This window comes from Mesoplodon densirostris, chromosome 1 (assembly GCF_025265405.1).
Source record: "Mesoplodon densirostris isolate mMesDen1 chromosome 1, mMesDen1 primary haplotype, whole genome shotgun sequence".
In the NCBI taxonomy this organism is placed as follows: Eukaryota; Metazoa; Chordata; class Mammalia; order Artiodactyla; family Ziphiidae; genus Mesoplodon; species Mesoplodon densirostris.
This window is the reverse complement of record NC_082661.1, coordinates 180,398,683-180,421,221: the sequence shown is the minus strand read 5'-3', so window position 1 is coordinate 180,421,221 and position 22,539 is coordinate 180,398,683. Positions and strand designations below refer to the sequence as shown.

The 22,539-nt window shown below is 40.5% G+C and overlaps 1 protein-coding gene across 2 annotated transcripts in view; it reads left to right on the top strand.

The window, feature by feature from the left end:
* Positions 1-22,539, top strand: part of TET1 (tet methylcytosine dioxygenase 1) — a 134,745-nt gene that overhangs the window by 12,866 nt on the left and 99,340 nt on the right. The window lies entirely within an intron of this gene.

Genomic DNA, 22,539 nt, shown 5'->3' with positions numbered 1-22,539 from the left:
TGTTGTGGCCTCTCCCCTTGAGGAGCGCAGGCTCCGGACGCACAGGCTCAGCGGCCATGGCTCACGGGCCTAGCCGCTCTGCGGCATGTGGGATCCTCCCGGACCGGGGCACGAACCCGTGTCCCCTGCATTGGCAGGCGGACTCTCAACCACTGTGCCACCAGGGAAGCCCCGACATGATATCCTTTTATCCTTGCATACTAGAGAGTATATTTCCTAAAAACAAGGATATTCTCTCCTATTATTATCAAAATTAGCAAATTAACATTGAACCATTATTATTATCTAGCCCACAGACTTTATTCGTATTTTGCCTATAAGAAAATATCCTTTTGACCTCCTTTAATTTGGAATAGTTCCTCAAATTTTAAAACAACTTTACTGAGGTATAATTGACATATAATAAACTGCACATATTTAAAGAGTACAGTTTGGTAAGTCTGACATATGTATACACTGTGTGAACATTACCACGGTCAAAATTCATTACTCCCCAAAATTTCTTTGTACCCCTTCATAGTCCCTACTCTCTTACCTGCACCCTTTCTCCTCAGGAAGACACTCTTTCTGTCACTATACATTAGTTTGCATTTTCTAGAGTTTGATATAAATGGAATCATATAATATGTACTTTCTTTGTGTGTGTGCACTGAGTGATGCATTAGCTTATTTTTAGAATTTGTCTCAGAAAACTAGAACATAAACATTTTCCATTATAAGTTTTGATGGAGAATAGGGAAATTGTATGAAATGTGGTTTTGGAAAGATTTCCACTGTGCCTCATTTTGGCTAGTTGTGTGTCTTTTTTTGGGAGTTACAGATTTAAAAATTAGGAGCACAAAGTCACTAACTGTCTTGCAGCCTGAGAAACCAGAGGAATTAAACTTCTTTTCTTTTGAAAGAATAAAGCTGTATCTTTAATCATTACATTAGTTTGCATTTTCTAGAGTTTGATATAAATGGAATCATATAACATGTACTTTTGTTTTTTTGGTTTAGAATAGTTCCTCAATATTTGTTTTTAATGACATTGCTTCTTTTGCAAAGTGCAGATTACTTATTTTGTCCCTCACTTTGGGTTTGTCTAATGCTTCCTCATGACTAGATTTGGATTATACATTTTTGCATGAATACCTTCTTACAGGAGGGACATAATGTCAATTTGTCCGACTATTCATGATCTTAATTTTGATCACTTGGTTAAAGATAGTGTCTTCCAGATTTCTCCACTGTAAAATCAGTATTTTTCACTTTGTATTTAATAAATATCTTACAGAGAGATCAAGACATGTAAATATAGTGCTATCCCTCAAACTTTCACACCCAATTTTAATGTTCATCAGTGATTTTTGCCTGATAGTTGCCAAATAGTGGTTCTGTTTCCATTGTTTCTTCTAAATCTGTTAATTAGTTTTAAACTCCAAAGAAGAGCTTTTTCTTCTTATTTGTTTCAGTGTGAACCTGTAGATTTTTGTTATATTCAGTAAGTTATACTCCTTTTTTATCATTACTTATTTTGATGCTCACATTTCCCCAAATTTGGCCAGGGAGCACCTTCAACCATTGTTTGAATAATTCTTTATTTTCTGGGACAAGTGTACTAAGGTTTTCTATTTTCCATCCTGCCCCAGACGAGATGACCAGCTGTTTATCCAAGGAAACATGGTTCTTTTTGGTGGAGAATGATACTTAGAAACCAAGATCTTGTTAATAGGTATTATCATTGTTGCTGAAATGTCAGTGGTGTGTTCAAAAGTTAGAATATGCATATGTTGAATTAGTTCTCTCTCTCTCTCACACACACACACACACACCACCCTCATGCTTCAATGTAGTTATGTTGTTCATTTGAAATACAATTTTAATTAGTTTATTTGTTTATTTTCTATTTCAAAGGTCCCCTATAGTTGATGATATTCATATTCTCTTGCTTTCCCCCTCCCCCAAAAGATCGCCCTTACCCCTGACAAAGCTGATTCTGAAGAATGTATTGTGTTGTCCTTATACTGAACTCTGACAGTAGAGAGACTTACTCATCCAACAATGTGTGGAGACGCAGAGGAGAACATAGGGAACACTTCTCTGAGGAATTTCATTCTGAGAGAGCAAGGAACAGTTGTACACTCATTTGTTTCTGCCTTCTTTTGCTTAATATTATGTTTATGAGATTTGCCAATAATGTTGCTTATAATTATAGTTGTTCATTCTTATTGCAGTGTAGTATTCCATTGTATGTATATATCACAATACCTGTATCCATTCTATTGTTAATGGGAAGTGAAATGTTACAGTACAGAACAGAACAGTAGAATGAACATAGCAGTACTACTATGGATTTTTTTGAGGCGGGGGGTGGTGGGCTGGCCGCGCAGCTTGTGGGATCTTAGTTTCCCCACCAGGGATCAAACTTGCCCCCTGCAGTGGAAGCACAGAGTCCTAACCACTGGACCGCCAGGGAATTCCCTGGACTTTTTTTTTTTTTTTTTTTTTCTATGTAAAGTCTCTGGGCTTCCCTGGTGGCGCAGTGGTTGAGAGTCCGCCTGCCGATGCAGGGGATACGGGTTCATGCCCCGGTCCGGGAAGATCCCACATGTCTCAGAACGGCTGGGCCCGTGAGCCATGGCCGCTGAGCCTGCGCGTCCGGAGCCTGTGCTCCACAACGGGAGAGGCCACAACAGTGAGAGGCCCGCGTACCACACACACAAAAAAAAGTCTCGGGCCTCCCTGGTGGCGCAGTGGTTAAGAGTCCGCCTGCCGATGCAGGGGATACGGGTTCGTGCCCCGGTCTGGGAGGATCCCATATGCCGCGGAGCGGCTGGGCCCGTGAGCCATGGCCGCTGAGCCTGCGCGTCCGGAGCCTGTGCTCCGCAACAGGAGAGGCCACAACAGTGAGAGGCCCACATACCGCAAAAAAAAAGAAAAAAAAAAAAAAGTCTCTATAGTATATTTTTTTAACGGAACTTTATATTTATTTATTTATTTATGGCTGCATTGGGTCTTTGTTGCTGTGCGTGGGCTTTCTTTAGTTGAGGCAAGCGGGGTCTACTCTTGCGGTGTGCAGGCTTCTCATTGCAGTGGCTTCTCTTGTTGCGGAGCACAGGCTCTTAGCACACGGGCTTCAGTAGTTGTGGCACAGCAAGCTCAGTAGTTGTGGAGTACTGGCTTAGTTGCTCCGTGGCATGTGGGATCTTCCCGGACCAGGGCTTGAACCCGTGTCCCCTGCATTGGCACGTGGATTCTTAACCACTGCACCACCAGGGAAGCCCCCTGGACATTTTTATAAAAGTCTTTTGGTGACTATATGCATGAATTCTGTTGAGTGTATTCCTAGGAGTGGAATTTCTGGGTCATAGAATATGTGTATGTTTAGCTTCCATAAATATTACCAAACTGCTGTGGTTGTTCCAATTAAGACTCTCATCAGTAGTGTATGAAAGTTCCACTTGCTCCACATTCTTGCCAACACTGAATATTTTCTGTTTTTTTTTTTTTTTTTTTTTTTTTGCGGTACACGGGCCTCTCACTGTTGTGGCCTCTCCCATTGCGGAGCACAGGCTCCGGACGCACAGGCTCAGCGGCCATGGCTCACGGACCCAGCTGCTCTGCGGCATGTGGGATCTTCCCGGACCGGGGCATGAACCCGTGTCCTCTGCATTGGCAGGCGGACTCTCAACCACTGCGCCACCAGGGAAGCCCTTTCTGTCTTTTTTTTTTTTTTTTTTTTTTTTTGTGATACGCGGGCCTCTCACTGTTGTGGCCTCTCCCGTTGCGGAGCACAGGCTCTGGACGCACAGGCTCAGCGGCCATAGCTCACAGGCCCAGCCGCTCCACGGCATGCGGGATCTTCCCGGACCGGGGCACGAACCCGTGTCCCCTGCATCGGCAGGCGGACTCTCAACCACTGCGCCACCAGGGAAGCCCCTCTGTCTTTTTTTAAAAAATATTTATTTTCTTTATTTTTTTGGCTGTATTGGGTCTTTGTTGTGGCGTGTGTGCTTCTCTCTTGTTGCGGTGAGCAGGGCCTACTCTTCATTGTGGTGCGCGGGCTTCTCACTGCGGGGGCTTCTCTTGTTGTGGAGCACGGGCTCTAGGTGTGCAGGCTTTAGTAGTTGCAGCATGCGGGCTCAGTAGTTGTGGTTCGTGGGCTCTAGAGTGCAGGCTCAGTAGTTGTGGCACACAGGCTTAGTTGCTCTGTGGCATGTGGGATCTTCCTGGAGTAGGGCTCGAACCCGTGTCCCCTGCATTGGCAGGCAGATTCTTAACCACTGTGCCACCAAGGAAGTCCCAATTGTGCTTTTTAATGAACAGAATTTCTTAACTTTAATGTAATCCAGTTTACCAATCCTCTCCTTTATGATAACTTTTTATTTCCTGTTTAAGAAAATTTTGTTGGACTTCCCTGGTGGCACAGTAGTTAAGAATCCACGTGCCAATGCAGGGGACACGGATTCAAGCCCTGGTCCGGGAAGATCCCACATGCCACAGAGCAACTAAGCCTGTGCGCCACAAATACTGAGCTTGCGTGCCACAACTACTGAAGCCCGTGCACCTAGAGCCTGTGCTCCGCAACAAGAGAAGCCACCGCAGTGAGAGGCTGGAGCACCAGAATGAAGAGTAGGCCCCTGCTCGCTACAACTAGAGAAAGCCCACGCACAGCAACAAAGACCCAAAGCAGCAAAAATAAAATATAAAATGAATAAATAAATCTTTTTTAAAAAAAGAAAATTTTGTCTGTTTTTTTCAAATTCCAAGGTCATGAAGATGTTCTCTTTTGTTTTCTTCTTAAAAAGTTACTTTTTTAAACCTTTCACTTTTAGATGTACAAGCTGGAATTGACTTTTGTGTATCACATGAGATAGGAGTCAAGACTCATTCTTTTTCTCATGGATATCTACTTAACCAGCACCATTACTGAAATGACTGTCCTTTCCCCACTACTACAACATCAACTTTGTCACAAATCAAGTGACTGATTAGTTCTCAGTCTGTTTCTAGACTGTTTCATTGGCCTTTTGTCTATTTTTCTGTCTGAACTCTCATTACTAGGCTTTACAACTAGTCTTGCTAACTGGTAGTGTAAGTCCTTCAGTTTTCTTTTCAATATTTATTTGGGCTATTTTTTTGGTTCTTTGCATTTTCATCAAAATTTTTTTTAAATATATGTATTTGTTTATTTATTTGGCTGCACTGGATCTTAGTTGCCGTGTGTGTGGGGGATCTTCGTTGCTGCATGTGGAGTCTTTTTAGTTGCAGCATGCAAACTCTTAGTTGTGGCATGTGGGATCCAGCTCCCTGACCAGGGATCAAACCCAGGCTCCCTGCATTGGGAGTTTGGAGTCTTAGCCACAGGACCACCAGGGAAATCCCTTCATCAAAATTTTTGAATCAGCTTGTAAATTTCCACCAAAAACGCTGTTGGAATTTTTATTGTTTGTGTTGAATCTGTGCATCAGTTTGCAGTCAAATGCTCTACCACTGAGGTATACCCCCTCTCATCAATTTGAAGAGATTGACATTTTTACAATATTGAATCTTCCAGTTCATGACCATAGTATATCTTTATTTATGACTTACTTTCTTTCAATAACATTTTGTAGCTTTCAATATAGAGTTATTTAGTTTGTTTTATTTTTAGGTATTTGATATTAAAAATTTTGATATTTATTTTACACACATCAGTGATTGAAGCCCATTTACTTTGATAAGTAAGAATATTGGTAAGCAAATATATTTCATGTATTTGTTTGTTCCTCACATGAGAATTATTTTACTTATTATTGAGAGTTGGAGTGAGAAAGAGAAAGAGAAAATACATTTACAGTTTTAAAATGTTAATATTTTTATTATTAGACTATTTATTTTATTATTTATTTATAATAATATATATATATTTTTTAATTTATGTATTTTGGCTTTGTTGGGTCTTCGTTTCTGCGTGCAGGCTTTCTCTAGTTGCAGCAAGCGGTGGCCACTCTTCCCTGCAGTGCGTGGGCTTCCCATTGCAGTGGCCTCCCCCTCTGTGGAGCACGGGCTCTAGGCACGTGGGCTCCAGTAGCCGTGGCACGCAGGCTCAGCAGCCATGGCTCATGCGCCCAGTTGCTCCGTGGCATGTGGGATCACCCTGGACCAGGGCTCGAACCCATGTCCCCTCCATCGGCAGCCGGACTCCCAACCACTGTGCCACCAGGGAAGCCCTATAATAATATTTTATTATATGAAACAAATGTACATTTTAAAAACAGAACTGTTAGAATTTTTTTCTTCTAAAATATACTTAGCCCCCAAAGGCATATGCCATTTCTCAGAATGTTAACTACTAATGTCTGGGAGAAGTAAAAACAATTTCGATCTACTCTTTTTGATCACAGATTATATTTTTGTCTCCCAATTGTTTCTTTTAATTGAACAACAAGGTGATTAGATAGTCTTCCCAGTGATCTCTTTGGCCAAGAGATAAAGTGCTATTTTTTGCCAAGTTTAGTTCAGCTTAGTGTTCTCCATATTCAGAAATACAGTTAATTAAAACCATTAACTTTATAACTCATAGTCATCTAGGAATTTGCTCCTGGCTAGGTATTCCTCATTTTGCATTTGTAATTTAGCATACTGAGACATATGCATTATTCTATTTATTGAATAGTGAGTGATGTTAAAAGGGGGGGTGCTTTTTAGGGACTTAAAGGGTAGGTGCTTTGGCCAGGCTACACTTTCACACACTTTTTAGTATGTTCAAAAACAACAACAGGGCTTCCCTGGTGGCGCAGTGGTTGAGAGTCCGCCTGCCGATGCAGGGGACACGGGTTCGTGCCCCGGTCTGGGAAGATCCCACATGCCGCGGAGCGGCTGGGCCTGTGAGCCATGGCCGCTAAACCTGCGTGTCCGGAGCCTGTGCTCCGCAACAGGAGAGGCCACAACAGTGAGAGGCCCGCGTACAGCAAAAAACAACAACAACAACAAAACACAGTTGTTTGCAGATATGCTTCTGAGGGCAGTGTTTTGAATTATATATCTATAGCTTGATGATTGGTATAGTATCACACATTTAATTAACATGAATTGAATGACTAAGCAGTTTGTGAGTTGGTTGCCAAAGTGAAATAGTCTCTTAATATTTACTCCAATTAATATTTTTTGTTTCTTGGGTTTTTTTGTTTGTTTTTGTTTTTGTTTTGCCATGCCAGGCAGCTTGTGGGATCTTAGTTCCCCGACTAGGGATTGAACTTGGGCCATGGCAGTGAAAGCTCCATGTGCTAACCACTGGACCACCAGGGAATTCCCTACTCCAGTTAATATTGATTTTTTTAATCCAAATATTAAAGGGTTATTATATGCTTGGTTAGATTAATAGCAGTATATTAGATAACACTGTAAAATGTGCTATTTATTACCATGCTACCTTCTTAGCTAATAGAAATTACACCTGGAAAAATAGCAATACCTATATAGTTTGTGCTTGAAAAGCTAAAAGTTAAGTGTATTATATGATACAAATTGAACCACTGACTGTTCACTATCCTGTGGATAGTGTGATAATAGTCTAGTTCCGGAGATGTCCCTTCAGAATTGGTTGACATACTTGTTTAATTTAATTTTATCCATTTTAGTGGGAGTTGTGTGGGACAGGCCTCTTCTGGCCACTGCTTTTCTCAGTGTTTTCAAACAGCCAGATTTCATTTTGGCATATGTTATATATGGCATATGGAACAAATTTTTGCTACCAACTCTTGCAATTGAGGGCAGATGTTATATGTCCCTAAATGTGCCTTTAAGGAATCTCTTTGGATCACTACTGAGACTTCAGTAGTATACCTCACCACAGAGCTGACCATAGGAAAAAAAGTCTGTGGTGTCTAGGATCTTTGCATGTTTAGAATATGTATATATATGTATAACTGAACCATTTTGCTACACACCAAAAATGAATACAACATTGTAAATCAAATATACTTCAATTAAATAAATAAATAAATAAAAATAAACCCCAAGCATGTAAACAAAACCATGCTGATCTTGATTGATTATGACTGGTGGGTGTTAATTTCTGGAATCTTGTCAGTATGGTTCAAATCTTACCTTGCCATTTTGTGCCATGTTATCCAGAAAGAAAAATGTGTGAAACTGACTTAATACCTTCATCTAGTATCAGTATAATCCAAGTTATACTATCACTTACTAGTGAGCACTGTAGTTTGGTACATGTTTATTTTGCTACAGAGCTTATCTCCCCATGTCTTTGTTGGTCAGCTTCTTGATATTTTTATTCCAGAGTAATATTTCAAGAGTTGATGGTTTCAAAGCTGCAAAAGTCATTCTCCTTATGAAGCAGCCAGTCACTGCGGTACTATTATGGATGTGGCACTAGAGTAACCAGCTAGGAGAGAAGGTGGGATCATATATTTTTGTACTATTATCATATTAAAGTAAGACACAGCTAGCAAATGAATCAAACTAATCTAAGCAATTCAGGTTATTACCTTGATAATGAGACTCAGTGCTCAAGTCATGATTATCCAGAAAGTCTTGGCTAATTATCGTCAGCTCTTCATGTCTGCTAGTAAGCAACAAGAGAAATCTTGCTCTTTTCTGATTTATTTATGTCCTGTTAACACTGCTACAGTTTTTTAAAAAAGGACATGGTGAGAAAGCAGTGATTAGAAGTGAGATGTGTAAATTACTTCTAAAGCCCAAGCTCAGGCTATAGAGGGTGCTAGCACATCATAGGTGCTCAATAAATGTTTGCTGAACAAATGATTCAATGAATGAATGAAATCCCATCAAAAATGTAAGATTCGGCCTATCTCACATACCAATGTCTCTTAAAAAAAAAAGTGCACTGTAAACCATTATATCCCATGTGTACTTAATATATCATCTCAGCAGCTAGTACCTCAAAACATTTTGGGGTTTATTCTATATATGTCATTTTCAAGTACCAAAGATATTAGGATTATGGGATGTCTGTAGCAGAAGAAATTCAAGTAGAGGACTTGAGAAAAAAGTTTATAGGAAGTACACAGTGCTTTAAAAATATGCTTAAAAAGCAGCTGCTTGTGTTGTTTAAAATTACTGCCATGTCCATTTGTGATTATGAGTTATACCAAGATGCAAAGTTTGGACACCTCAAAGTTCTAAAGGGAAAAGGACCATGAAAGCTCAAAATGACGTTTTTCTAATTGTAAATGGAATTTAGAAAAACAATTCTAGAAGGATACATACCTACCAAACCAAACTGTTGGAAGTGTTTACCTCTGAGGACTGGAGTTTTTGGATGGAGGATGGGTGTATTAGAAAATAAGTGACTTTAAATTTTGCTTAAATTCTTATACATGTTTTGAATTTCTACATAAAGAGCTTGCATTACTTTAAAAAGTAATAAAATCAAAGTAGTGTAATTTGCATTTGGAAAGCTTAGAAACAAGAAAAAGACAAACTTTAATTCTACTACCTAGATGCCACCACGATGAGTATATAGGCGTATTTGCTTCCAGTGTTTTTTCTGCATTTATTTTTTTTAAAGATTTTTTTGATGTGGACCATTTTTAAAGTCTTTATTAATTTACAATATTGCTTCTGTTTTATGTTTTGGTTTTTTGGCCCTGAGGCATATGGGAACTTAGCTCCCCAACCAGGGATCGAACACTCACCTCCCTGCATTGGAAGGCGAAGTCTTAACCACTGGACCACCAGGGAGGTCCCTGCATTTAAAAAATAATGTAGTTTTTAAATATTTTCTTTTTGTTTCACTGGAAAGATGATGCTCAGTTGTAAATGTTAAGAGTATACAAATTGTGGGCTTCTTTGGTGGTGCAGTGGTTAAGAATCTGCCTGCCAATGAAGGGGACACAGGTTCGATCCCTGGTCTGGGAAGATCCCACGTGCCGTGGAGCAACTAAGCCCATGCACCACAACTACTGAGCCCGCATGCCACAACTACTGAAGCCTGGGCACCTAGAGCCCGTGCCACCACAGTAAGAAGTCCATGCACTGCACAAAGAGTAGCACCTGCTCGCCGCAACTAAAGAAAGCCCACGCAGCAACGAAGGCCCAACGTGGCCAAAAAAAAAAAAGTATACAAATTGCGTTGTTATAATAAAACTAACCATGTATACACACACACAGAAAAAAATAAATAACATCTTTAAAGTTGAATGAGGTAAATTTTTTTCTTCTTTTTTAACTCAGTATATCATTAACATTTCCCTTGTAAGTAAAAATTAGTAAAGATTTAAAAAGTATGTGTATAATATTCCTTTGGGTAAATGAACATAACCTACTAAATTACTTTTCATGACTGGATGAATTATTTTGGGTCCCATTTCAAATTATGTTCTCTTTTTTTTGGCTGCATTGGGTCTTAGTTGCGGCATGCAGGATCTTTTGTTGCAGCGTGGGCTCTTTGTTGTGGTGTGTGGACTTCTCTCTAGTTGTGGCGTGTGGGTTTTCTCTCTCTAGTTGTGGCACACAGGCTCCAGAGTGCGTGGGCCCTGTAGTTTGTGGCAGGCCAGCTCTAGTTGAGGCACAGGAGCTCAGTAGTTGTGGCACGCGGGTTTAGTTGCCCCAGGGCATGTGGGATCTTAGTTCCCTAACCAGGGATCCAACCTGTGTCCCCTGCATTGCAAGGAGGATTCTTTACCACTGGACCACCAGCGAAGTCACCTCAGATTATGTTCTTGACACTGGAATCTACTAGTCCTGTATTTCAAGCTAGAAGTATTAGCATAACCAAAATATTTAGTATTTTGTTAATGATTTATTATTGCCTAATGGTTTCTAAATCTTTACCACTTTTGGAAACCTGAAGTTTGTAGTACAGGTATTTTTTGGAAAGTCAGGTCCATTTCCTTCTCTCAAAAAGAGAAACTAAAGTTTTCTTTTACCTTCTTTCTGGTAAACACATCTTCATGCCCTCTCAAAGATGGGGGTTGAGCCAGCATTTAAGCATATCTCATTAGCGTAGCTAAATGACTGGACACTAGCCAGATCAGATTAGGTACTTGGTGTATTTTTAGCTACCATGGAAAAACCCAGAATTTTAAAGTTATTATTATTATATTAGTGCTTTAGTCCCACTAAATTTTCTACATGTTTTTGGGTTGCTAGACAAGAGTTCCTAAGACTAATTTGATCCTGGTTTAAATGATCCCAACACTTGTCTTTCATATGATGTTTCAAAAGTCATAAAGTTAGAACTTCTACATCAGAGGTTTTTAATCTGGATGGGCTTCAGTGTTTTGTGATCCCATCCCCTCAAAATTATATGTAACATATTGTTTTATATGCATTTTTCTGGAGAGATGGTCTTTAGCTTTCATTAGATTTCACAGAAATATAAATCATGTCTCCTACTCCCCAAAGTAAAAACAAGTAAGGGAGTCACACCAATTTTTAAGACTTTGAAGGAGTGAAATTGACAACTGTTACTCTGGTTAAGTTATACTAAGATCCTATATTCCCCCCATGTGGTCATCAGTGTGAGAATGGATCTATTTGTAACACTGTGATAGACCCCTGAAGCAGGGATGCCTGAGGAGCAGAAGTGGTGTCTACAAAGGGTCTGGCAGAGTCCCTGCTACATAGTAGGGGCTTAAGGTGTTGGTTGTTGTTTTACCTTGAAGAGATTTGCCTATTCATTTCATTACTTTCACCCATTTCCCTCTTGCTGCTTGACTCACGTTACTTAGAGGAAAGTAACTAAAGTCCTCAGAAGTAGCCAGTACACACCATTTCACAGTATCTGCAAATGCATTTTTCCTGCAAGAGCATTAGGATTATGAATGAATTGGTTTCACTGTTCCCATGTGATGCAGAATTATAGCTGTGGTTTCCGGTGAGACGATGCCACAGTTATTTTCTTGTCCTTGTATAATGAGAGGGTTTTGGTGTTTCTGCCATATTCTAGACATTTACACTACATAGCTCATTTTCGTATCATATTTCATATGGAACACCATTTTGTGGTGAGTTTTCTGTTAAAGGGCAAAAGTAGGATCAAGACAGGAGGAAGTGGGAGGACAAGACAGTGGAAGCCCACAGTTGATCCAAGCCATGGACTTTTTTCTTTTTTTTTTTTGAGGTACGCGGGCCTCTCGCTGCTGTGGCCTCTCCCGTCGCGGAGCACAGGCTCCGGACGCGCAGGATCAGCGGCCATGGCTTACGGGCCCAGCCACTCTGCGGCATGTGGGATCCCCCCAGACCAGGACACGAACCCGTGTCCCCTGCATCGGCAGGCGGACTCTCAACCGTTGCACCACCAGGGAAGCCCCAAGCCATGGACTTTTGGAGGGAGCTGATCCAGTTTAGATTTAGAGAGAAAACGTGTGTGTGTGTGTGTGTGTGTGTGTGTGTGTGTGTGTGTGTGTGTTAGTTTCCTCCATGCTTGCAGGAGTAAGTAACGTGTTTAGGAATTAACACAGAATTGCAGGGAGATTTGTCTACTAGGCAACATAAAATTAAATTACCTTCTTTATTCACCTACTTCCATTTTCTAGGGACATTTCTGGTACACTATGAGATGTCAAAACAAACAAAAATCGGGCTTCCCTGGTGGCTCAGTGGTTGAGAGTCCGCCTGCCGATGCAGGGGACACGGGTTCGTGCCCCGGTCCGGGAAGATCCCACATGCCAAGGAGCGGCTGGGCCCGTGAGCCATGGCCGCTGATCCTGCGCGTCCGGAGCCTGTGGTCTGCAACGGGAGGGACCACAGCAGTGAGAGGCCTGCGTACCGCAAAAAAACAAAACAAAACAAAAAACCCAACTTATTATCTGACTTTCTGATTATTGCCTTCCTACTCGGTGTGAAGTGGTATTCCAGGATGGTTTTGATTTGCATTTCTCTAGTGATTAATGATATCAAGCATCTTTTCATGTCCTTATTGACCACTTGTATATCTTTTTTGGAGAAATGTCTATTCAAGTCTGTCTTAGTCCATTTGGACTGCTATAACAAAATACTGCAGACGGGGTGGCTTATAAACAACAGAAATTTATTGCTCATAGTTCTGGAGAAGGCACCAGCATGGTTGAATTCTGGTGAAGGCCCACTTCCTGGTTCATGGTTTGTGCCTTCTCACTGTGTCCTCACATGGTAGAAGAGGCTAGGGAGCTCTATGGAGCTTCTTTCAGAAGGCACTAATCCCATTCATGAGGGTTCTACCCTCATGACTCAAGCATCTCCCAAAGGCCCCATCTTCTAATATCATTATATTGGGCTTTAGGATTTCAAAAAATGAATTTTGGGGGGACACAAACATTGTGTAGTGCTTGTCATTTGGTAGCCACCAAACAAATGTTGGTTGAATTAAATGATACTAGTCATAGATGTGGAACTGGTATGTAGTAAACATTGATATCTGAAGGGGTTATAACAATTATTATATATTGAGTACTTACTAAGTGCCCGGTACTGTATTAAGCACTGACATGCTCATTATCTCATGTAATCCTTGTAATAATCCTATGAAGCATACATTCTTCCCCCAATGTATAAAGTAAGACACTGAGGCTTAGGCCAAGTAACTTGCCTAAGACTACACAGTTGATCTTGGCTTAGAGCCCTTGGCTTGGATGGTAAGTGCTCATTTAAAGCACCACGTTCCCGGGAATTTCCTGGAGGTCCATTAGTTAGGACTCAACACTTCAGTACCGAGGGCCAGGGTTCGATCCCTGGTCAGGGAACTAAAATCCCACAAGCAGCGTGGCATGGCCAAAATAATAAATAAATAAATAAAATTAACCACCATGTTTCTGAGCAAGGCCGACAAGCCAAATATGAAGAACCTGGAGGATAGAGAGAAGTGGAACCAAAATGTGGACTGGTTGAGGATAGCCCTGCTAAGGTGATTGCTCCTATCTTTTAGACTTTTGAAACTTTGAAAGAGATGTTGTATAAGAATCTTATACTAGGTTCATTTTAACAAGGAAACTATATAGCACAGGAAACTATATAGCACTGTATAGCACAGGAAACTATATTCAGTATCTTCTAATAACCTATGATGGGAAAGAATCTGAAAAAGAATATATATATGTGCATATATATATATGTAACTGAATCATTTTGCTGTACACCAGAAACCAACACACCAAAAAAAAAAAAAGCTCCCTAGGGACTTCCCTGGAGGTCCAGTTGTTAAGACGCCGTGCTCCTAATGCAGGGGGCACAGGGTCGATCCCTGGTGGGTGAACTAAGATCTTGCATGCCACACGGCACAGCCAAAAAAAAAAAGAAAGGAACTAACACAACATTGTAAGTCAACTATACTTCAGTACAAGTTTAAAAAAAAAGAATCTTAAAGTCTCATTTTGCAAAAATATAATTTTTTGACATAAATCAACTATTTAAACTCTTTGAGTTTGCCAATTCCACTGCTTCTGTATTTTAATTTCAAGGTTACACTTCTCTTTAACAACCTTTTTAGCTTTTTTTCTCCATTTTTAATTTTTACCTAAGAAAATTTGACCCCTCTGAACCTCATTACCCTCTGAATCCTGGGATGGTAATTAATTCTACACTATGGTGTGAATTTTTTCACTCTCTTATGCCTCCAAGGAGATGGTTTTTTTATTTTGTGTAGTTTTTCTAATTGTCTTCAGCTGGCGGGTTGTTCCAAATGATCAATTTTGTTATCACTGGAAGTGAAAGTTTCATATTCTTTTTTAACAAATAAATGTAAGATTATGTTATAATGGTATGGTGAAATTAGCACGCCCTAACTCTAGCAGAAATCTTGTTAATACTAGACTTATCTGGGAGAGGTTCCAATGTCCCAAAATATTGTTTGTTTGAATATCTCCATTTTTATATTAAATGAGTTTTATTTTATTATTATTATTATTTTTTTTTGCGGTACGCGGGCCTCTCACTGTTGTGGCCTCTCCCGTTGTGGAGCACAGGCTCTGGACGCTCAGGCTCAGCGGCCATGGCTCAGGGGCCCAACCGCTCCGTGGCATGCAGGATCCTCCCGCACCGGGGCACGAACCCGTGTCCCCTGCATCGGCAGGCGGACTCTCAACCACTGCGCCACCAGGGAAGCCCTTAAGTGAGTTTTAATTGCTTAATACCTTGTTTATTTGTACATGTTCATGTGACAGCCATCATTCTCCGTTGCTGTAGTGGAACCACCTGCAAGTCAGCTGCCATACCAGAAGCTTTTTTCATAGCCATTACAGCATTTAACCCTAAAGTCAGCTTTGTCCCTCACTGAGTCTATGGAAGGTTAACTTACTCCAGGTCCCATAGTTAATAAGCATCATTGGGATTTGGATCCCACCAAGGACATACTGATCTTGTATAAGATCATATTTTGATATTGTATGATATAACATCTTAAGGTGGATAAGCCACGAGGAAATAATACTTTCTTTTCAAAAAATCTAAATTAATTTTCTTTTATCACATACATAGTTATGGTTAAGAGAATTGTTAGGTATAGTGGTCCTTCATCCCCACCACCCCCTCCCCAAACCCACTAATGCTTCATTTATTATGATGATTAGCGAAAGTAGCCTTATAAAAATATGGTATATATTCATAAAGTTGGAAACAATCACAGCATCAGTGAATGCAGTTTGACTTATTCTCAAATGATGTGCATGAAAGAACTGTTGTTATGAGCAAGGAAAATATCAATTCACAGTTTATAAGTATCTATAAAAACATTAAGAACCATTTATTTTAAACAGCAAGAGCTAATGTACACTTTGAATAAGTGTTTGGAAGTCAGGTAAATCAAACAGATTTGGGGGAAAATTGAATTTTCTTAACTAGCCATTAAGAGTATCTATGGAAACACAATTATAATCGTTTAGGCTAAAACACTCCTGATAAAGATAGGCAAGTTTTTCATTTAAATCTGCACAGTTAACACAGGTATAACCTTGAGCTCCATACTTGTTGATTTCTAAGGTGGACTGTGGGGAAAATAACTTTTTTGTTTTCTTGCTACGGCAAATATATCTCCTCTTGATCCCACAAGTTATTCCTAAAGGGCTTTACATTGCAAAAGCTCAAAAGGATCCCCTCCGACAACGAAATGGTAATCTCAAGTTAGAAGAAATGTCTCTAGGACTTCCCTGGCGATCCAGTGGTTAAGACTCTGTGCTTCCACTGCAGGCGGCACGGGTTCCATCCCTGGTCGACCCCTGGTTGGGGAAGTAAGATCCCACATGCTCTGTGGCCAAAAAAAAGTCTCTAGTAAGAATATCAAGGACTGTTTATTTATTTTAGTTTAAACAAGAGCTAATGTACCCACTAAATAAGTATTTGGATATCAAGAAAGTCAAACAGACTTTAAAAAAAATTAATTTTAGGCATTCCATAATTATAAATATTGTGGGCTCCATGTCAAGTTTTTTGTTTTTTCTCTCTACCTGAGTTAAGCTCAATGGAAAAGTTATTCATTGTCAGAGATTCCACAGGTGTTAGGCAGTGCCTCGAATATAGCTGGTGTTCTCTGTTCTATTTCTGGAATGAACAGAGGAAGGGCATCCCTTTCTCCAAACATCAGAAGCATCTCTCCAGTACAACCAGAGTTACCCAGCTGAAAGAGTAACATTGCTTGGCAGGCAAATCTTGCTTCTCCATAGATTGTGTGGGACTCGAGTAAATTAGTTCAAAAACTAAAGAGGTTAACCCTTCCTGAGTAACTGATCTCATCTCAACAAAAACCTACGTACTCTTATTCTCAAAATATTGCTTTATTCTGATTAGGAGACTTAGTTACATGAGGGTTTTTTCTAGCTAAAATACAAAGGTTTCAGACCTAGGATAAACCAGTCACCTCTCCTTAGTTCTCTTGAAAAGGTAGCTGTTTGTGATGAACAACTTAACAGGGGTATCACTGTTGTCTTTTGAAAGGACCAATTACGGAAAGCTGAAGGATGGAACAGAAACATTTCAAACCAGAATGGTAGAGAATTAAAGCTGATTACATCTCTTCATATGCATTCTCAATGATCAACATTAATGTCCATGTTGTAGCGTATCTATATATATGCATTTCTCCCCATAGTGTGACTGTCAATAGCCACAGTGCTCCCAGTGTCCTTGTATATGTTGTTACCTCCATCTGGGGCACATACTTTTCTTCTGTCCCTCTATGTTTAACTAACTCCTACTTACAGTGGAAATAAATGTCACTTCCTCTGGGAAGCCTTCTCTGGTCTTGCATAGATTTGTGGGCTCATCCCCTTTCCATACTACTTCATAATAATTATCTGTTTGTGTCTCTCCTGAGATGGTACGGTCTTGGGGGGAGCGGGGAGCCCAGCACCATGTCTGCATATTGAAAGTGCCCAACACTTGTTTTAAAACAACACTATTGTTTTAACGGTTTTTGGTTATTAAGTGGGGGAATTTCATTGTAAAAACATGAATTAACAAATTGGCTTGATTTTGCTAAACTTAGGAGACACCTAGGTCTAACTTTCTCTGAAAGAAGTTGTATGTGTGTAAATGCTTTGAGCTTCTCAGTGAAACAAGACAGTTTTAGGATTTTGCTATTAGATCAAAAACTGAGGGTATTGGACTTCCCTGGTGGTGCAGTGGTTAAGAATCTGCCTGCCATTGCAGGGGACACAGGTTCGAGCCCTGGTCCGGGAAGATCCCACATGCCGCGGAGCAACTAAGCCTGTGCACCACAGTGACTGAGCCTGCGCTCTAGGGCCTGGGAGCCACAACTACTGAGCCCGCGTGCCACAACTACTGGAGCCCGCGCACCACAACTACTGAAGCCCGCGCGCCTAGAGCCCATGCTCTGCAGCAAGAGAAGCCACCACAATGAGACACCTGCACACCACAACAAAGAGTAGCCCTCACTCGCCGCAACGAGAGAAAGCCCGCGTGCAGCAACGAAGACCCAACGCAGCCCCAAATAAAAAATAATAAATAAATAAATAAAACAAAAAACCTGAGGGTACAATGCTCTCTAGAGTCAGCTCTCTTGCATGAATAACATAGAGAAGGAGCCCGAAGGTACAGAACTTCCTTTAAAAAAAAAAAGAATAACATTAATTATAAAATACACAGGACAGACTAGGAATAATAAGAAGCATTCAATATATCATTCACAAAAGGGGAAATTTTTCTAAATTGCAGCATCCTTTGTGATTTGTTTTTGACAAAAAGCCATAGATGCTGTTATTGGATTTCGCTGTTCAAATTATGGATCTAGACTGTAATAGAGGGAGTAGACTTGTCAGTTTCAAGTTAGTACTATGAATTGTTGAAAAGAAATTGGGGAGAGGTGATATTTTAGCCCCATTTAGTCTCTGGCATTATCTATGGTTCACCTCATTGTCAACTGTTCTCACTTGGCAGCTGCTGAAGATCACTGCTTGCTTACTTGTTCCTTAGTTCTTGTTGAAGAGCAGTTATTTTTACCAGCAGTAAGCAGGACTGCTAGAGAGAATGGAGTTGGATACTTGGTAGACCAGGCCCCTTAGAGGGAAAAAGCATTACTGCAGATAAGCCTCAGGGAAGGAAGTGGGGGAGGGAAGCCAGGGAAAGGCTGTGCCAGGGGATCGACTCAAATCATTCACGATTAAAAACTGAGAAGATCTCCAGTGTTAGCCTTTCAGGTTCCTATGTCTCACATGACATAAAATCAAACTAATTTTAAGATCTCCATTAGAATTGTTAAAGTATGAACCGCCTTTTTTGTTGTTGTTATTCTTATTGATTGGAATTTTACAAAAGGTGGTACTTAGAATATCTTAACCAAGTATCACAGCAAAAGCTATGTCTCCAACAGTAAATAAGAGGAGACATATAGGAGGATTTCATGGGAGGCGAGAGTGTGGCTTATATTGGAAGGATTTTGTGCTGCACAGCTATAAATTTTGAGGAATAGTAAATAACTCAAGATTAATTTAGAAGAAGACTCCTCCTAGCCAGTATTTTTATGTCTAGTTTCTTGTGGGTACAGAATTGCTTATGTTTAGTAAGAGAAGTAGGATTTTGAAATTATTCATAAATTTATCTCTGAGGGCACACAATATTAACTTTTAGAAAATACACCTAGGGCTTCCCTGGTGGCGCAGTGGTTGGGAATCTGCCTGCCAATTAAGGGAGCACGGGTTCAAGCCCTTGTCCAGCGAGATCCCACATGTCACGGAGCAACTAAACCTGTGTGCCACAACTACTGAGCCGGAGCTCTAGATCCCGCGAGCCACAACTACTGAAGCCTGTGCGCCTAGAGCCTGTGCTCTGCAACAAGAGAAGCCACTGCAATGAGAAGACTGCGCACTGCAACGAAGAGTAGCCCCCGCTCGCTGCAACTAGAGAAAGCCCACACGCAGCAACGAAGACCCAACACAGCCAAAAATATATATTAATTAATTAATTTAAAAAATACTAATCTTCTTTGGACTTCCCTGGTGGTTCAGTGGCTAAGATTCCTCGCTCCAGGCCCGGGTTCCATCCCTGGTCAGGGAACTAGATCCCACATGCTGCAACTAAAGATCCCACATGCCGCAATGCCCACGTGCCACAAGTAGGACCCAGTGAAGCCAAATAAATAAATAAACAAATATTAGGAAAAAAATACTAATCTTCTTGAGCTGCTGTTCTAGCCTAAAAATGATGCATGTGAGGAGTTTTTTTGGGGAAGTATTGTTGATTTACAGGATTATATTAGTTTCAGGTGTACAACATAGTGATTCAATCTTTTTATAAATAAGGGTGTGGTTTTGAAGTGTTTTTTATTTTTGTTTTGTTTTTGGCCGCATCACACGGCATGTGGGATCTTAGTTCCCGACCAGGGACTGAACCCGTGCCCCCTGCAGTAGAAGCGTGGAGTCTTAATCACTGGACCGCCAAGGAAGTCCCTTTTTTCGTGTGTGAAGATGGTTCTTTTAAGGTTATTTTGGGATATTTGCAAATTCTATTGTTAAGTAATGAAGGGGAATTATAGAGAGAGCAATGTAAATGGTTAGATTCAGGCTCAATTTCAGGTTTTAACTTGCTGTGTAACCTGAGTTAAGTAATTTTACCTCTTTGGGCCTCAGTTTATCTATGACCTAAATTTTCTCTGATGTTCTTTTTTTAGCTCTGTAATCATGTGACTTGTAAGAGAAAAGAGATCTCATTTTGTAATATTTGAAAAAACCTAATACACTTGAGTTATTACAAAATTAAGTAGCTCATGCAACTTAATAATGGTTCCTTGTGGGGAAAACAAATAGATTTAAGTGACAAAAATAAGTTCTGAATAGGTTGGACTACAACACAATGTGTCTTAGTTTCTCAACTTGTCATTCATTCAACTGGATCTAGTTGTATGCATTTTGCCCTAAATAATAAGATAATGGGAATGGCTCTCGACCTCCACTTTCTCTGCTAGTAATTTCTGATTATTTTCTCCATCAAAGTTCATGTCACCTAAGCCTTGAGCTGAGATGGACAAATCGCTAGGTATAGGATTTAGAACAGATGGTCACAACTAATTGATGTTACCAATCTACTCTGTGTTCAAACAAGTATAGATCTTCATGGTGTAGTATCAGTTGGATATTTGGAGTTAATGTTACTTCTGGTCACTTCCATTAACCCCCATTTAGCTGGGGTGAGCTTTGGCTTTATTATTAACTCATTTTACAGAACACTAAACATAGACCTTCGATGTTTGCTTAGGTTGCCAAGTGCGATGTTGTGTGGTTTCATGAGTACCCCATACAGTGAAAACGCCTGTCCATGAGGCTTTAAAAAATGGACCTCTCACCAGTGTGGATATTCAGTAGACCTAACACTCTGATCCTGATTTTATTTTATTGAGGCAAACATATGGATCACACAGGTAATAAAATGATTTAAAATATATAATTATGTTTTTTTTAATTTTTTCGCCACACGGCACATGGGATCATAGTTCCCCAACCAGGGATCGGACCCGCATCCTCTGCACTGAAAGCACGGAGTCTTAACTGCTTAACGGCCAGGGAAGTCCCCTATAATTATATCTTAATATATCATGGCCATTTTACTAAATAGTGAGCAATCAACCTGGGAAAATGTTGATGCTTTTTTAAAATGTTATTCGGGACTTCCCTGGTGGCTCAGTGGTTGAGAGTCCGCCTGCCGATGCAGGGGACACGGGTTCGTGCCCCGGTCCGGGAAGATCCCATATGCCGCGGAGTGGCTGGGCCCGTGAGCCATGGCCGCTGAGCCTGCGTGTCCGGAGCCTGTGCTCCGCAACGGGAGAGGCCACAGCAGTGAGAGGCCCGCGTACCGCAAAAAAATAATAATAATAAAATAAATAAATAAATAAAATGTTATTCGGCTACTCAAGGGGAGAGGCATAATCTGTAATTGAAATGGAAGACACTTTAAGAAATGTAGGGCTACCCTTGTATGCATTGCTGATGGGAATGTAAAATGGTAAAAAATAGTTTGGCTGCAGAAAATGATTTAGTGGTTCCTCAAAAAATTAGACAGAATTGTCATATGATCCAGCAATTCTACTCCCAGGTACATACTCAAATGAATTGAATGCAGGGACTCAAATAGATACCTGTATACCTATGTTCATAGCAGTAATATTCACAATAGTCAAAAGGGAGAAATGACCCAAAAGTGTATCAACAGAAGAATGGGTAACAAAATGTTGTTATTCAGCCTTAAAAAGGAATGAAATTCTTGATACATCTTACAACATGGATGAACCTTGAAAACATTATGCTAAGTGAAATAAGCCAGACGTAAAAGAACAAGTATTGTGTGATACTACTTATATGAGGTACCTAGAGCAGGCAAATTTATAGACTCAGAAAGTAGAACAGAAGTTACTGTTTAATGAGTACAGAGATTCTGTTTGGAATGATGAAAAAGTTCTGGAAATGGAAAGTGGTGATACTTACACAACATTGTGGATATACTTAATGCTACTAAATTGTACACTTTAAAATGGTTAAAATGGAAAATTTTATGTTATGTATATTTTACCACACACACAAAAATCTCCAAAGAGAAAGAAATGTAGGGTTAAAAGGTTTTGCACTCATTTTCCAATCTTGTATTTGGTCCTGTTTCTCTACCCATTCATTTCACGGTTGCTTCATTCCCCACAGAGAGCTTTTTAGCGTGGGTTCAGTGTGTTTAAGTTGCCGTAGTGGACGTGGTTAGGTCAAAATCCACTGGTTTTGCTTGCTGCTTACATTTGTTAAAAAATTTGAAAGTGGGTGGGTGAGGGAGAGGTAGTTTAAAGTGGGGAAACAATGCATGTTGGACTTCCCATTCCAACAAGAAAAGCATGCTTTTGTGGCAGACTGAAAGGCTAGGAATCAAGGGTGATGAAATACAGGCTTTCCGGCCCTCTCTCTGTTCCCGATTTCTGGTTGTGGGAATCTGTTCTGAATCCAACTGCAAGTGGAAAACCAATCTTTGGCTGAGCAGCCAGTGAGGCCCTCCTGCCAATCCCCCAAATGTGCTGCTGAAACTTTGGCCCTGTGAGGATGGAGCTGAGGCTGTCTTCCCAAGATCTGTGCAGCTGTCAAGGTGGCTGTGATGGGACTGTGACTGGCCTCTGCACTGCATTTTGGCAGTGAC